Below are 17695 nucleotides of genomic sequence, written 5' to 3' on the forward strand. Positions count from 1 at the left end.
TCAGGCTGTGAGCAAAATGTGACTCTTTGGACGGAGGCTGCTTAATTAGCACTTCATAACATGGATTTACTTTTAAAAATTTTGGCTGGGCGTCTTTTTTTGCCTTGGTATCTCTGGGGAAAAGCTTTCATCAAAAGCTGTTCTGCTGTTTCTTAAGGAAAAATATTGGTTTGGCTGTGTAAAAAGGCAAAATGAAATATTCCAGCTCACCCTAACTCTTGAAACATGACAGGAACATCATTTCAAGGAGAGGAGAAACATTTTGCTGCTCTTACAAATATTTGCCCAAACTTGGCCAAAATAGGCACTTCATCTTACACGTTTCAGTCAATTTGTTAACGTTTAAAAGTATAGTTTCAAAAAAGCTAGGGAAGTCTAGCCCGAGTCCCAGTATACAGGAGCTGAACTTGAGTTCCCCAGGCTTCTTCTGCTATATTTTGTGATCTACTCACAAAAAAAATGGATTTATTAGACATTAAGCTATAGGCCTTGTGTGTATTATGGGACAAGAGGTTCATGCATGTCCACTGGCAGGTTGTGTTATTTTCTCACATGCTTTACTACAGACATCGTTGTATGATTTCCATGGATCTTTGCTGTGAATGCATAGAGCACTATAAAACACTAAAGTGTCTGAAATAGAGGATCATAATAATCTTACCCTGGTGTGTCTGGTTCCATTCAGAATCCGTATGATAGATCCAATAATGTCTCTTTACAAGGCCATTGTGAACAGAAATGTAGTAGTTTGGGGGAATTGTTAAGATACTGTAACAATTAAAAGGACGGGAGGAAGCCTAGGATGAAAGTAATAATCCCATATTAGTCATTAAACAAAGCCAGAGGCCATACTTACTAAAGGAAATAAAATACCTGTGATCATATCATCTGAGAGTTCTGCATGATGACAAAGAATCAGTGTCAAACTGAGAATTTCAGGAAAATCTTTAATTATGGTATCTCTTAATTTTAAACACTTAATTTACTTTAATATTCAAGGAGTACAGGATTTTTTCTTGTACTCATACAACAGCTATGCAATGTACCCTCTCTAAACTCACAGCATTTTGATCTAAAATAGCCTGAATATTTGGAGATGATGGATTTATTGTGGCCCTGATGATTGACTTCTTTTCTAGTTATGGACTAATATTTTAATTTCTTAAGAATTTCCTTTAATATTTTGCGAGGTAAGCACTGGTTTTGTATGACTGCATGTCCTTACATTAGCATTAGCTACATTCAACCTTACTCTGGGTTTATTTTTAGTGGAAAATGTCCTGAGACATCACTAGTTAACCATCAGTCATACCACGAGACTAATCTACAAGAGGAACCTGGATCATCCTCTTTCAGAAAGCCACATGTATAATGTCAGTAGGACATACACTTTGAGTCCAGAGAATTGTTAAATGTGTTTCTGCATTGGGGCCTGGCTAACACATCAGTTATGGTTAATTGCAAATCACATTTCAATATCCAGCTTTTCAGGCTGAGCGTTTTTCTAGTTGCAACTTTCCACCTCCTCCGCAATGATTTAAGTGATGTTATTCTTGGCTAATAGTAATTGTGAGAAAATTGAATTCCATCTGTTACCACCAAAAGCAGAAAATAAAATGTGAGAATCAATAGACGACTGCACTTGTTATACACATTTGTCACAATCAGTGGCTCTGCTAAGAAACAATTTTGCAGGTATGATTTGCACAATAAATAGCAAGTCATAGCATCACCAGCTGGCTTTTTTAAAAGTCAGAACTTCTTCCGACATCTACAGATCATAAACTTTCAGATGCTACACAGTCCCTTCAGACTCATTCAAGGGTAAAGATGTCTTTCACTATGCAACTGGACAGATGAGAATTTAATACAAGATCCAGCTACGCACTCATCATCAAAGTTTTGGCTTTACATCTGGTAGTTTCTCCATCTTAGATGATTACTTTCTCATATTCATGCTGATTACTCCATATCCCTCGTCATTTCATGTGTAGTTACTATGCATCATCGGAGATTTTTGTATGACTAATATCAGCATCATTTCATGTTTTCTCTCCAGCCAGTGTTGTCAGAATTGAAATCTCTGTGGCTCCCCTTGGCTGAGCTGTCTCATTCACAGTCACGACCGTAACCGTGCAGAGGCAAACACACAGCATTTTGATAAGTCCTAGCAAGCCCGTGTTTCATGTATGGGCACAACACCACCCTTTCTTCAAATCCATATTCTATCCACCTAGTAGGACATACCAGTGTCTTATCTGCAAGGCTTTATCACAACCTTAAGCTGGGTGGATCATTTCAGGATTCCTTCAGCAAGAACTGCTTCATTCCCTCCCACTGTGCGTTTAATGTGCACTTTATCACAGTTTGCAACACTTAACGTTTAGTTCTGCTACAGGCTCTGTGTAATACTGCAGCATATTTTTGCAGGTGGCGACACAGCCGCCACCAGCTCATGGTTTCTTGATGTGTAAACAAAACCTAGTTTAGTGGTGGTAGGAGAGCATCTCCTGCAGGCACTCTCTCCCACACCTTCTGCAGGCTGCTCCTCCCCCAAATCCATCCTCCCATCAGACTCATTGCGCTGTAGCTTGGGATCTCCTCAGCACTGTGCAAAACTCACATTCAGGCCAGTGGCACAGGGTGAAGCCAGGCTCCATCTGCAGCATGAAAAGGACCAAGGATGCCCTAGTTGCATTAGCCAAGATTTCCTCTCGGGAATAACAGGCATAGCTAGTGAATTTAAAAGGTAATTTGAGGGTTCTGCAGTCTTTATGAGACTTACAATCAGGTAACTAAAATGGTTTTCATAAAATGTGGATGCTCAGATTTAAAAGCTCAAGTGCCTTGACCTTCAAATTTAATGCCAGTGTTTGCCAGACTACATAGGAAAAAGGTGTGTTTGACTGCTGCACAGCAATAGTAAAATGAAAAGTCATTAAAACGGAGCATTGTTGGGTGAATAATGCCATTATGTTAGTTAACAGTATGCCTTCATCTGAAACTCTGTTTGCCATATCTAGGCTTCAGTTTTAGCACAGCATACAGGCAGTAAAACCTGGAAGGTCCAAAGTGGTTAATTACAGTGTTCAGCAGCCTAAAAAGACCCCCATAGGCAGAGAGATTTAAGGCAGCATAACAGCCTTCAGTTCAGAAGGAAGCAAGTCAAAGGTGACAGAACAGGGGTGTCTAACATAAAGAACAACTCAGGGAAAAATAGAATAAAATCAGGTGTTTCATTTTTTCTAGAGGCTTCTCTATCTGTCGATGCAGTTATAACAAAAATTCTTAAATGAGTCAAATAAATATTTTCTACAGTGCTTAACTGCTATGAAAATGTTGGAGGGAAAAAGAAGTCAGCAGCTTTAAAAGAGGGCAGACACTTAAATTCATATCTGCGATTATCCTAATTGAAATAAAACATGTGGAAATCAGTTTGTAGTAGAGTACAGAACAAGAGCCGATTGCTGAACTTCAAGCTTTGTATGATATGGTTTTATCATAGCAGCTGACAGTACAGCAAAGCTCTTATAATTCCATAGTACTAATCCATAGTTCCATAGTACAGTAAGTGTCATATGTAAACAAGTCTTTCCAAGTCTTACTTGGAAAATGAAGAGTTTTTACAAATGTTGGTAACATATACATTAGTATACTATTCATAGAGGTTGCAGAGAGGTATTATTATTATTATTAACTGCAGGTATTATTCCTCTCCCAGTCAATGCAGAGTCTCTCCCTGCCATTTCCAGCAGGAAATGGTCAGCTTAGGAATAGGAACAGCATGTGGCTCCAGTCAAACTGAATGTAATGGGAAATGGAAAACACTGAATGGGGCAAAAGTTCATGAATTTGGTGCCAGTAATTGGATACTTCTAAGCTTGTTTGGGTTATGTTTGGGTTTTTTTAAGGAAAAAAAAGCCAACAGTGAAATAAATCATATCTGGGAGGAAAATTAAACTCTCTGAGGGTGAAATCAGGAGTCAACTGAAGAGCCGAGATGTGAAGGTAAAAGCTGTGGCAGACACATATCCTGCATTAATCAAACAGATACAGAGAGGTGTACCGTACTGACCAGCTGGTTATCTGCTTCCTGTCTGCGGAGGCACGATGTCCTGACCACATGTGCCCTAGCACAGACTGAACTTTAAACCAAATCCCACAAAAATGATAACCAACATCTATCTTGAGAACAATAACTGAATCCAGGACAGCTTGTACTGAATATGTGGGCCTCTGCAGCCAGATGGAAAAGTAAGTGTCAAAAAAGGGCTAAAACAAAGCCACATCTTCTGTGTATCAGGCAGAGAAGAAGGGAAACCTAACACACCTATATGCATCTCTGTATGCATTCACAGTCAATTATGCACATGCAGCAGTGAATTATGCCCACAATGTTATGAACGTAAGAATAGGTTCGTATTTTGAACCTATTTGAAAGTTTGAAAGGGCTGGAGTCTTCTCAGAAGAGATTCCATTACTTGCAGGTTACACATCTATATTCGTGCTTTAAACACAAGTTCGTATCAACGCAGTTTAAAAAAAAAAGTTACAGATAATTTGTTTAAACAATGTTGTGAGGGGTGTTTTGAAAAATCATGGGTTTAAAGGTCTGATGTCTGTTCTTCTTACATGGCTTTATGAGTTCTGAATCTTTCAGGAGCAATCAGGTGTAATTTCCAGCTCACTTCTCATGAGTGGGAGGAGCGGAAGCCAACTCAATTTTTAGAAGCCAAGGTTTTCATTAAATGAGCTGCTCACGGGAGCTGAAGTTTCAAGAATGGTCATTAAATAATGCAAGATTCATAACTAGAATAATTTCTCAGTAGTACTTTGTCAGATTAAGTTGCTTTAATCACTTTGATGCTATCAAACACAGCTTTTAGTGCAGCTCGCTGGAGGCTCAGTCTGCATACAAACCCACCCCCCTACCCATTAGACTTGCTGCTATTTCTCCACAAACACAAATCATTTCACCCAGTAAAGGTCTAGCAAGGCTGTTTCATTTCTGTGCTGGGTCAAAAGAAGATAATCACAAGAAAGAAATTCATCTCTTCATCACCCCTGTCTTTCACACATACTCATACACACAGATACACACACATCTTTCCACCCAGAAGGAAAAACAGGTTCCCTTCTCTGTCGGCTCAATTCTTTACTACCATCTGGTTCCAGCTGCCTGGTTTCCCAGTCCAGTTTGTAGAGATATTTAGTCTTTCCCACTTCAGGCAGGTAAGTTCCCAGGATCCACTGCAGCAAAGCTCTGATGGTAAAGCTCACTCTGAATTGTGTGTGATTGTGGCATTAGGACATTCGGACCACCTTGCTATAAAAAAAAAAAAAAAAAAAAGACTTATATCAGCTAAAGAAGCATCCGGAGGAGTGGATGATGCATGGATGCATGGATGGGTGGATGGATGGATAGATAGATAGATAGATAGATAGATAGATGCAGAGGAAGGAAGGAAGGAAGGAAGGAAGGAAGGAAGGAAGGAAGGAAGGAAGGAAGGAAGGAAGGAAGGAAGGAAGAAAGAGAGAGGAAGAGAGAGAGAGAAAGAGAGAGAAAGAGAGAAAGAGAAAAAGAAAGAGAGAAAGAAAGAAAGAAGGAAAGAAAGAAAGAAAGAAAGAAAGAAAGAAAGAAAGAAAGAAAGAAAGAAAGAAAAGTAATGAAAGATAAATTATATACAGACAACAAAATGATGTGTATATACTTTGTTAAACACCTCAAAATGAAGATATACTTCTTCACAATGTACTCCAAAAGAGTTTTATTCTGTCTCAGTAAAGACGTCACCTATAACAGCCATGCTCCTGTCTCTCCAGCAGAATTAATTATAAAGCTCCACTTTAGAAATTTTAATGATAATAATATTATTGCCACCACAAGCCGTGCGGTGGGATGGTTGATAAACCATGTCACTACATTAAACAAGACCAGTAAAGATGAAGAAAAGTGATCCAAGAGGCTGAATATGCTTAAATATTATATTATGGGACAGGCTGCTTTTGGAGAGAGGTGAGGGTTTGGCATACAGCATCTTTCAAAAGCTTCACGCAACAGCTTGCACTTGCAGGCTGCTGTCAGCACTGCTGCCCACCACGCAACGAGCTGAGCAGACTTTGTGTGATGTGAATCTCCTTGAGTGAGAAGCCCTGCTTGCTCTGGGAAATCACCTCTCAAGGGGCACTCTGCTACATCTCCACGTTTAGCAAATGTAAGGGAAAGCTAACGCTAATACTGCATTTCAGATGTATACAAACAAGGTAATAATGATGTTCAGCACATCTCTGAAGGTTTCTGCTGCAGTGTGTGGGTGAATGGCCTGAGCAAAGCAGCTCCGTCTTCGAGCAATTTGTGAAGAACGAAACTGGTTCCAGCTCATTCTTGCAAGAGCATCTCAGCACACGGCACAACCACAAGACAACATTTCCTGTACTGTGACATTTATCAGCTGAGCAAGCTGCTGAAATCCCTGAATTTCAAGGGGAAAATGTGGCAGATTGTTTGTTAAATGCAAGTTACTAAAAGTGGTAAATGGCTTTTTTTTTTACCACCTCTCCCTGCTACATGCAGCTGAACACACAAATCACTGAGTTCACTGGAAGTCTGGAAAAACTCACAGTTCCGGAGTTAATCATTAATATTGTAGGGTTACAAGGAGGTATTTTTAAGATTGCCACAGCGTATGGGAAATTCCCTTCAGGTTTTCAAGAAATAGCCTTTTTTATTCAGCTCAGATGCTTCTGTAATTGTTTACAGAAATTGAGTACGAAGTATCAAGGTCAGATTTTTTTCCAGAAAGCCAAGGAAAACAATTTACCATTCTGTTGTATGAGAAAACACCAGAACAATTCTAGCATTAGCCAACTTCCTTTTCATTCTCTTTCCTTATGTGGCATAACACTATGTGTCAGAAAATACTGAAACTCTGCTTACTTAAAAGAGTGTACAGTCTGTTGGGTGCAGAATTTCCAAACTAAGAGCAGTGGCAACAAGTTCAACCTCACATACTGAAAGCAAGCCTGTTTCCCTTCATCTTACTTTCCAGATACCCCAAACAAATTGCGGTATCAGCTCAGTTCCCAGCAAAAGCTCAGAGGAGAAAAAGTAGATTCAGACAATTATAATTGCTTATTTTTGAAAGGGTCCCCATCTCCCAGTTAACATTACCAGGGGAAGGGATAGCCAACAACTTTATATTTTTTCCCTCTCAAATTTATAGGGAGCTGAGTTCCTACCAAATCAAACAATTATCTGCCGACATTTTTTCCTAAAAAACAATCACTCAGAAGATGACATTTGGGCTGGCTACTACAAGCCAAAAATCAGTATTTCTTCCTGGAGGGGAGAATCCTCTTGACCATCTCCTGTTATACATACACCACATATTTTTTTTAGAGCAGTTTAGCTGAAGTTTGCATCATAACTGGCTCTCCTGACCTGCGATCATGCTCAAAGTCTCACACTGGGAAGCCACTTCTATAGATGCACTGCTTAAGAAGTTTCAGCTGACATAGACGGTTGGAGACCAACACAGATTAGTAAAAAAAAATAATTCTAAGAAGAATTATAAGAAGAATTATTCTAATTATAAGAAGAATTCTAATAAGCTGGGGTTGTTTAGCCTGGAGAAGAGGAGGCTGAGGGGAGACCTTATTACTCTCTACAACTACCTGAAAGGAGGTTGTGGAGAGGAGGGAGTTGGCCTCTTCTCCCAAGTGACAGAGGACAGGACAAGAGGGAATGGCCTGAAGCTCCGTCAGGGGAGGTTCAGGTTGGATATCAGAAAAAAATTCTTCACAGTAAGAGTCATTGGGTACTGGAACAGGCTGCCGAGGGAGGTGGTTGAGTCGCCTTCCCTGGAGGTGTTTAAGGAATGGGTGGATGAAGCGCTTAGGGACATGGTTTAGGGAGTGTTAGGAATGGTTGGACTCGATGATCCAATGGGTCCTTTCCAACCTTGTGATTCTGTGATTCTGTGATTAAACATCTTTGAGAATGGTGCCATTATGTGTTGTCACAATTTTCCTTTCACCTCCTCTTCCCATATAAAATTTAGCATTTCTTAGGGTACCGAGATGTTGAAGCTCCTCCAGTCTGTACTCTGTCCATCCAAACAGCGTATCAGATCCAGGCATTTACCGAAGATGGTTTTAACAAAGGTTCTTGGAAGTCCTTGCTGCAATGACCAATGCATCCCTTGCAAAACAAATGTGAGGATGAGAAAACACCGCCACTTAGACATAGGTTTGGGACAATGCTTTCAGGAAGGACACAGTTCACTTAGTCTTTCAAAGGAAAACAACAAAAACCAGGAGAGTCTTAAACCCCATTAGCTATAAGGAAATGTTAAACGATGGGATTTGTTTAGTTTGAAAAGGAGAAAACTAAGAGGAATCATGGCAGCAGTGTCCAAACAGATCGATTTGTAGCTGCAGAAGAAAGGAAATGACCATCCCATGTGCTCCATGGGAGCCTGGAAAGAAGCAACAGTGTCACACTGGCCTTGAGAGCAACATCAAAAGTTTCTAACATTAAGCAGCGATACGCCCTGAAAGCATTTCCTTGGGAGGCTGCAGGAACTCTGTCACTGGAGGTTTTTTAATACATGTGAGGCAAACATACGCCAGGAATAGTTAGTACAAAGCTGATCCCACCTGTGTGAGGAGATGGACTGGATGACCTCCCAAGAGCTCTCCCAGCCCTATTTTCAATCATTCTGTTCTCCCTTTCTTAAGATGTGTGAAGCGGCGTGCACTTGCTTGTCACAACCTGTTTATGAAAATAAATTGTCTTACAAATTTCCAATAGGATACCCCAAAAGAGCACATTAGAAGAAAATTCTTAATATTACCTCATTCCTTTACTTGACTTCCTTGACACCACAAACTCCACTGTCTAGTCCTGCTTTTCCTCTGGATGTTACAGATTTTCAAGAGCACATTCAAAAACTGTGCTAAAAAATGAGTCTCTGTCTCAATGACTAATTAAAAACAAAACTCCAGATGTATTGAGAAAGAGAAAACATGGGTAAGTAATGCTGTAATTGATGGTAAGACACTAGAAATGAAAAACACACAGACTAGGATACATTCTTCAGTCATGTACTGCTTTGCAAGATAAGTAAATACACAAATGAATCCAGCAGTTTGGTTTTAAGGCAACAAAAACATCTCTGGAAAGAATAATAATATACTGCTCATACTTACTTCCTTTCCTGCATTTTCAGTATTTCAGGTCCAAAATTACTGAGGTATTTAAGTTTTTAACTCTCTTCCATTGGGAAGCAGGAAGCTAAGCATCACTGCAGAGCTGAGCCCAGATTTATACATTAAGTCAAATGTAAGCCTGAAGAATGTTCCCAAGCTTGGTTGGCCATGGCAGGGCCCTCCTAAGAATTCCAAGTGTGGTTTGCTCACAGTTGTGATCATAAATATGTTCTCTAATTGTGCTTTACCTAAGGGCAAACAAATCCACTCCACAGCCCGACATTTCATGCAGCCCTGGAGTATTTGGTAAAAGGTCAGAAAACCACAACAAAAACATTTCAGAATGTTTTTCATTACCTCCTCCCACCTAAAAATGTTCCTCTGTTTTTGAGGCTGTAATCTTTTCAGAAACTTGCACAGGCTAAAATCTTTCTTATTGCAGGTCCACGTCTTGTTTTTTTTTTTTAAAAAAAAAAAAGAACACCTCCTTCATTTTTCAGGAATTCATCTGGCAATTCAAATAGTTTATTTTTGAGTTGATAAGTTATTGTACAATATCTACTAAAAACATCTGAGACAATCATGCTGTTGTTTGGGCTGACCGTCTGAATTATATCCCTTTTCCTTTCTTTTTTAAGGGTTTTGCTGCTTCAAAACTTCATTTATATTTCTAGTGATTGTTTGGACATGTGTTGTGTTCTGCAGACACTGCTCTCATTTATAGGCTTTGGAAGATCAAAGAATTGTTTCTGGCCTTTGAAGTTCACTGCTTTAGATTCTACTTTCCAAATTACTGGGAAAATTTTTTCAACATTCTGGTTTCTTATGCTACCTTTATAAACTTCTCTCTTTGACCCACACCAGCCCACTTGCCTACCTTAATTTCACCATTGATTAAATGCAGTTGATGAACTATGGCTGATGAACTGGTAGCAGAAATCATCCTACTGGAACTCCACCTATGCAAAAGCAGGTGGAGGAAAGAAGAGTTTCTCAGTGCTGTGGTGCACAACATCCTCCAGAACCATTTGTATATGCCTTGATGCCTCCAGAACCTCCTCATCCAATGGGAAACCGTGAATAGTGCCACAAAGATTTCTGAAGGAAAGCATTTTCATTTCAGGGAGGTGGAGATAAACAGATACAAATGTAGTTCACCACAGATTGCTCACTCAATGTCAGGTCCAAGTGGAAGTCTCTTGTGAAGCACAGTCTCAGACATCCTGTAGGATAATGGACCTGACAATGTGTTTTTTACCTTTGTGTAATCCATAATAGTGGTACTTCTTCTCAGCCTTAGTGGTGGCACAGGCTCAGGTTTAACCATCCACAAACTGGAGAGGGGCAGATTTAGACTAGACATAAAGAAGAATTTCTTCAAGATGACAGTGGTGAGACACTGGTACAGGTTTCCCAGGGAAGCTGTGGGTGTCCCATCCCTGTAGGTGTTCAAGGCCAGGTTGGATGGGGCCTTGGGCAGCCTGATCCAGTGGGATGTCCCTGCCCATGACAGGGGGCTTGGAACTGGATGATCTTTAAGATGCCTTCCAACCCAAACTGTTCTATGATTCTTTGCTTCTATGATTCTATGATTCTATGATAATTTCAGTGCAGCCTGTGAAGCCACATGTATTTCTGCTCTTTTAAGTGGACTGTTATTTAAAATAAATATCACAATATCACACTAATGATGGGAAGATTTTAAACTAATGAAAGGATGTGTTCTGATCATAACTCATTAACTCTAGAGTGAAATGTGCTCCTATCCAATAATCCTAATTACAAGTAATAACTTCTTTCTCCTTGGAACAGGGAATTTCAATTCCCTGCAAATTCAAAGCAATTTAACAGTAAGACTGACAGTGGGAACAAGAGAAAAGCCGCGTCTATTTAGACAACATAAAGCAGTGCTTGCTTTACAACAGTGTTCCGTTACTGACTGAACAAGTGGGAAAACTCGGCAGGGCTTCTTTTTGTGAAGGAAAAGACAGATATAAGTAAATTCATTTGGGCATGACAAGCCAATAATGAATGCTGCAGCAACACAATTAGCTGCCTTCAAAAGACAATATGGAAGGCATATTTCTTTATTCATGTGATGCCATTAAAAATAAATAAACAAACAAACTGAAAAAGGCACATGGGCTGCAGTATTATCCTACCACTTAGTACTGACTTCTAGAGAGACCTTCTGCAAGGGCAGGAGTCCCCCAGGCTCTCCTGCAGAGGACACAGCTCTGTGCTGCTGGGAAAAGCTCTTCTGCAGAATAATTAGACAACAAAACCAACTGTGAAAAGCTTTGGGAGTCTGAATCCTCCGTCCTCATCCTTCACAGTAAATAAAGGGTAAGCGATCGCCTTCTTATGAAAACAACCTTCCTCTCCACATCAGAGAATGGCAAAGGGAATTACAGAAACCTCCGATTTCATACAGATCTCATGGCACAGTGCTGTGGTGAGGCGAGCCTCGAGGATTATGAGAGAGTAATTACTCACCATAATAGTTTTTCTTTGTGTTGCTTTGCTCTAAGGATGCTACATAGATTGCTCTCCTCTCAGTTCCCAGAGCAAATTACCTCCCGCAGCCTGTGAGCCATCTCATCGGGCTGTTTTGGGATACTCTGGAACAAAGCGACTCATAGCTGAGGTCTGCTAGGAACAACCTGAGGCCTGTGTGGGTCTTCATGTGCATACTGCAAAACAAATGTAAAAGAGCTTTCAGACAAACATAGAATAGCCTTAAAAACCAAAGGAAAAAAAAAAAAACAATCCCCAAAATAACGTGTGACGAAATGCTTTAGTGTTTCTTCTCAATCAGGATGAGAGGAAAGGGCTCTTCATGTCCCTGCTGACGCATCAAGGATACCCACTTTTCCTCGTTCTCACTTTAATGCTCTGCTGCACCCACCTCCTCATCTTGCTCCAAGCAAGGAGAATCAGCTGACTTTTCCTGTGAGACCGTAAATATCATACCAAGCGCAGCAAGCAGAATCTCAGACCATTATGGAACCAGATTTTGCAATCCTTTTTGCTTCACTTCCTCCCTTGAAATTAAAGCCTCATGTGTCAGTGTCACACTATTGCAACCACAAGTCCTCTTCTCCTCCAGACCAGTTTCTTCCTCTCCAAGCTGTGATCATGGCGCACTGCCATCAAGGACGAAGATCCCTACAGCAGTAGATCTGAAGTCTGGAAGGGAAGTTTGCTTTTTTCTCCAGTATCACCAGTTCTAGACAGCAGAGTGAATTGAATCCATGACACAGGAGGCTCTTCCCACAGCTTTTTCTGGAAATATGGCAGACTTATTGAATTTCTTGGTTTCCTGTAAGGCTTATTTTCTATGATGACTTTGAAAGCAAAATTAGAAAATAGAGTTTGTTGCAGATTTTGTTATATTAAACACAGACTAATCTTGTGTTTGAGGATGGGAACTGAGGGGGGGTTCAGGAAGGTTTCAGCCTAAGCAATGTCAATTTTTGAAAAAAATTAAATTGCATTGTCCACATTAGTTGGGATTGGTTAGTGTTATGTTCTCAGGTTTCTCCCTTAGATTAATAGACTGCCAGGAGAAAAGAGCACACCCGTGTTCATATCACATCATTTCATGCTATTTAAATATACTTGATATTTAGTCTTCCTAGAGCCCCTCCTGCAGCCAAAAGAGACAAATATCTTAAAACAGGCTGCCCAGGGAGGGGGTCGAGTCGCCTTCCCTGGAGGTGTTTAAGGAACGGGTGGATGAAGTGCTTAGGGACATGGTTTAAGGGAGTGTTAGGAATGGTTGGACTCGATGATCCAGTGGGTCCTTTCCAACCTGGTGATTCTATGATGCTATGATTCTATGAAAAATGGCAGCTCAGACCCACTATTATGAGCAGGCGGTCAGGTCTCTCTGGGCAGTGCAGTGTAAGCGTGCACCGTATTTTCAGATTCTTCACAAGAGATTTTGCTTCTGGAAAGCTAAAGTTAGATGAGATAAGAGTGAAGGGATGTTTTTACTGCAGGATTAGCTTGAAGTCCTACCTAAGCGCCTTTTCTTATTCTCTCCTGTTTGACATAAGTTATCTTCTACCCAGTTCTGCTGTGCCTTCTGCCACTTCTGTCTGGCTCACTGTAGTGAGGAAGAGCCCAGATTCTGTTGGAACATAAACTGGAAACCAGGGTTGGGAAAAAATTGCTGTTACAGACAACTCTCAGAAACTGAAAAAAGGTAAAACTTGCCAGGCAAACTTGTTCCGTGAAAGTCAAAATACTGCAACGTGGAGAGGGCTAGCAAACCAAAACCACACAAAACTCAGACTGGTCAGTCACAGTACTTCATGCTCATGTTTTTGAGACATTTCCGTGAAATACCAATCTTATGTTTCTTTATGTTTCCATAAGGCACGTGGCAATTTCAGAATATCAATTTTGAAATGTCACTGTCTTTCAAACAGACCGATCTGCTTAAGTTTAGCCTCTCCTGCCAGTACTTTTAACTTCAGACAACTGGCAGGTCCTGGCAGGTTAAAAAAAAAAAACCGTAACATTTCTAAACGGTTCTGATAACCTTGCAGAGCACACTGCAGCACGGATGTAAGCTACATCAGTCAAATGCAAATCTTTCCCTCGTTCCTTCTCATGGCTTTCCAAATGACACATATCAAATAGTTCTTGGTCCCTTGGAGCCAGTCAGGAAAGTGAGCAGAATCATAGAATCACCAGGTTGGAAAAGACCTCTTAGATCATTGAGTCCAACCATTCCTATCTGCCACTAAACCATGTTCCTGAGCACCTTGTCTAACCATCTTTTAAATACCTCCAGAGTTGGTGACTCAGTCGTCCCCTTGGGCAGCCTCTGCCAGTGCCCAATGACCCTTTCTGTGAAAACTTTTTTGCTGATGTCCAGTCTGAACCTCCCCTGGTGGAGCTTGAGGCCATTCCCCCTTGTCCTGTCCCCTGTCACGTGGGAGAAGAGCCCAGCTCCCTCCTCTCCACAACCTCCTTTCAGGTAGTTGTAGGGAGTAATAAGGTCTCTCTTCAGCCTTCTCTTCTCCAGGCTAAACAACCCCAGCTCTCTCAGCCGCTCCTCATAAGACTTGTTCTCCAGCCCCTTCTGAAGACTTTGGGACCCTTGCCCTGAAGTTCAAATAAATCACACAGTAAAGTGATCACATTCGTTATGTTTCAATTTACTCCGTTGCAAAATATTGATAGTATAAAAAGCTGGTGCTCTAGATGTGGGCTTGGGAGGATAAGTGAATCTTCTTTAATCATGGTTTCGATTCTGCTTTGAAAAACAGGCACTGGTAGGTGTTAGCGTAGGGTATTTTAACTGTCCTTCCTTTGGATGACAAGATTTTCTTAGAAAATGCTTAGCTTCAAAAAACAAGCATTCTTGTTCATGTTCACTCTTCTGCATGCCTCACCTCACTTTTCCCTGGATCTCTCTGGCAGCCCTGTCCTCTGAGTTGCTAGCATGTGGCTGAGCATGTTTCTGCTTTGGAGGGAAAGATATCCTCCCTGGCTGCTGCCAAACCAAAAAGCCGTTCCTGATACTATTTCAGGTTCTCGGAAGAGTGCGTTATTTCCCATTTGCAGCTAATTATCAGGTTAGAGATTCATGATGGAAACTGATTCCAAAATAATATGAGAGGCACAGATGCACATCTTCAGCAAGAGTATTAGTAAGGCAAAAGCCCCATTCTGACTCCAGTGGACAGGAGCCGACATCCTGAAGTCATTTTTACAAACGTTGAAGGTGGAAGATCATATATCGTCTGGATGACAAAAAGTTCAGAGATTTGTACACCTTGAGACCATCTCCCAGGAGCAGATCCTCTGCTGCACATGCGTAGGATTGACGTGGTGGCTGCGCTCTGCTCCCTCACCTTATGCCTGCATGTAATCATGTGTTTATCTTCAGGCATAAAGATTTTTAACATGCTTTCATTGGCTTGCACTGGGAGGTAGATGGCAGGATTAATAGCTATTCTTCAAAGCTATAAACTGCGTGGTGTGTTTGCTCAGACTTTGAGCCATGAGTTACTGCTGTAATTAAATCCAGAAGGAGAGACCATAATAACATTCTGACTTGATTTCCAGTGGCAGAGCATTGATTAAGAGAGCTACATAATAAATGAGAAGCATTGTAGAATCATTCTGTTGATGTTATCTGTAATTTTTTTATAATTAGAAAAGCCTAAAGAAAATTGTATATTATAATTACAAGCATTATTAATCCTACTCTGTTATAACACAAATTATTTTATGATTACAACTTACAGCAAGCTTTTTGTAAATTTTTTTAAGAGGTCCAGTGATTTGTTTTACAAAATCCCCTGTAAACAACAGATAAATGTGACCGTATTATTCCAAACTAACATAAAACCAAAGTTTCAGTTGATATGTCAAAATCCAAACCGGAAAAAATAGTTAGCAACAATAGTTTTCCTATTTAAAGTCTGCAGCAAAACAAAAAGAACATTCAGATAGACATCTTTTATGCAGTCCTTCACACAGAAGTCTTGAGTAATCGAATGTGCAAGGAGGTAAGCAGGCTATTTAATGATTAAAAAAATACAATTTATAGTTCATTCAGCTCATTTTGAGTAAAGTGACCTGAGCACAGTTCTTGAACAAAATTGTATTCTACCATCCTCTGTGACTATCTAGGGTATAACAGATCTTTTCAGCTCTCCTCACTTAAATAAGAAGGGCAATATCAAAGTATATACAGAGATTCTTAATTCACTGAGAAAAGTGACAGCAATATACATAAAGGTCTGTATTTCCACAGAAAGCACAAACTCCCCAAATCAGGCCAGTTAAGGCAACCTCTCAGTCTTATTGATAACCAGTTACTCTTACAAGCAGTCCCACTGGATTCAGAGATGATGTCCTATATGAACAACTGGTCAACAGAAAGAGGTTTAATCATTTGGACCAACTTTCTTCAGGTCTGATTTTGCCTGATTCGTTTTGCTTGATGTAACAGATTAAGGCCTAGCACCGTTATGCTTTCTGAAATTCTCCATTTCAGAATTTTAGATAGACATTTAAGGGCTTATTTTTGGAGCTACCAAAAAGCATTGTAACGTGAAAATTGGCCGTAGATGAATAACTACATAGTGCTTTCCTAGTCACAGTTTAACCATGGATACAACACCAATAGGATAAGTGGTAAGATGCATTGAAAGCCCTTTGAGCGCTTGAAGGTTAGCGCAGCATCTCCAAGGCTTCGTGCTCACATCAGACAGCAGGCAGATCTCGTACACTACTCGAGCTGAATTGTTTGACCCACATTTAGGTGAACTTCAACTTGACTGCTAATGTCTGATTCGCTAATTTGATGAACAAAATCCATACCCAAAAAGAAACGAGAAAAATTCTATGAAATAGTAAAGTCAAAGCAAAGTATCTTCATCATCTTCGTGAAGACAGAGGTAACAAGTAGCACTTGTAATTAACCATAGACCTATCCTGGAAGATTGACCATAAGAATATGAAGCTGCCAGCGTGTGGAAGTGGGAAAATGTAAACACAAACAGACAACCCCACAACATTGGTTATCACCCAACCTCAGCAAGAACAGCCATCATGCAAAACGGATCCCAAGATCACTTCTTCCCAGAACTGAAATCCATGTGCCAAGACCACCAACACCGCAGGACCGCCTAAGGCCGGTTTTTGCCAGCCAGAACCATACAACTCCCATTTGCCTCACGTAATAAGACAATGTTAATGCTGGGTAAAGACTATTTGGAGAATTGTTAAAAGGAGGTTCTGAACACATTCCAGTCACTGAGTGTTGATTCTGGCAGGCGCAAATTAGGCATGCTTGGTTCCACACTGAGCCGCTGCACTGCAGTCTGGGGCTCCCTCCAGATGGTTACAGATGCCTCTGAATGGGGACCAGCTGGTTAATGTTTTCTTGCCTTGGTTACACGCAGATAAAACCACTTGCGTCATGGTTACTTTTGACAAAAAGTGGTTTTGCTTAATTCTCTTCGGACTCTAAAGGGCGGGTTTTTAGCTGGAAATGAAAGAGTTATTCTGGCAGGTTATGGAAATGTTTTGCAGGTTTGCCTGTGAGTTAAATGCTTGATCCAGTCTTGACTGGACTCTTTTAAGGCAGACATAAATGCCTTAAGTGGTGCTGTCACATTAAATGTATCTGTTGTCTTGTTCACTTATGAGTTGCATGAGTTTGCTATGACGCGCACTGACTGGCAATGAGCTTTGATTTCAAGACTTTTGGAGAAACTCCAAACTAGAAGAGCATTAGTCACCACTGAATTTTGTCTTCATCGACTTTGCACAGTATTTCAAGGTGCTAACTTTGAAGAATAGATTCTTCCAGACCTAATTCTTGTAGGCAAGAGATTTCCTTCTTTAATTTTTGTAACTATTGGCAACTAAGAGGGATGAAGAATCAATATGAATGAGAAATCTTGTTCTCCAACTGCCCAGGATTATATCAGAACAGAAGATAATCTAGCTGAAA

The 17695-nt window shown here is 40.5% G+C and overlaps 1 long non-coding RNA gene across 2 annotated transcripts; it reads right to left on the minus strand.

Moving 5' to 3' along the window:
• Positions 1 to 2568: 2568 nt before the first annotated feature.
• LOC128852040 (uncharacterized) lies at positions 2569 to 9556 on the minus strand. Of its 2 annotated transcripts, none has more exons than XR_008449658.1 (3): positions 9211 to 9556; positions 8659 to 8773; positions 2569 to 5326 (listed from the first exon to the last, which is right to left on the minus strand). It is a non-coding gene; the product is annotated as an uncharacterized LOC128852040 (long non-coding RNA). The 2 variants fall into 2 exon arrangements; XR_008449657.1 differs by lacking the exon at positions 9211 to 9556 and adding an exon at positions 8856 to 9204.
• Between the last annotated feature and the right edge of the window lie 8139 nt (positions 9557 to 17695).

This window comes from Cuculus canorus, chromosome 4, assembly GCF_017976375.1.
Source record: "Cuculus canorus isolate bCucCan1 chromosome 4, bCucCan1.pri, whole genome shotgun sequence".
In the NCBI taxonomy this organism is placed as follows: domain Eukaryota; kingdom Metazoa; phylum Chordata; class Aves; order Cuculiformes; family Cuculidae; genus Cuculus; species Cuculus canorus.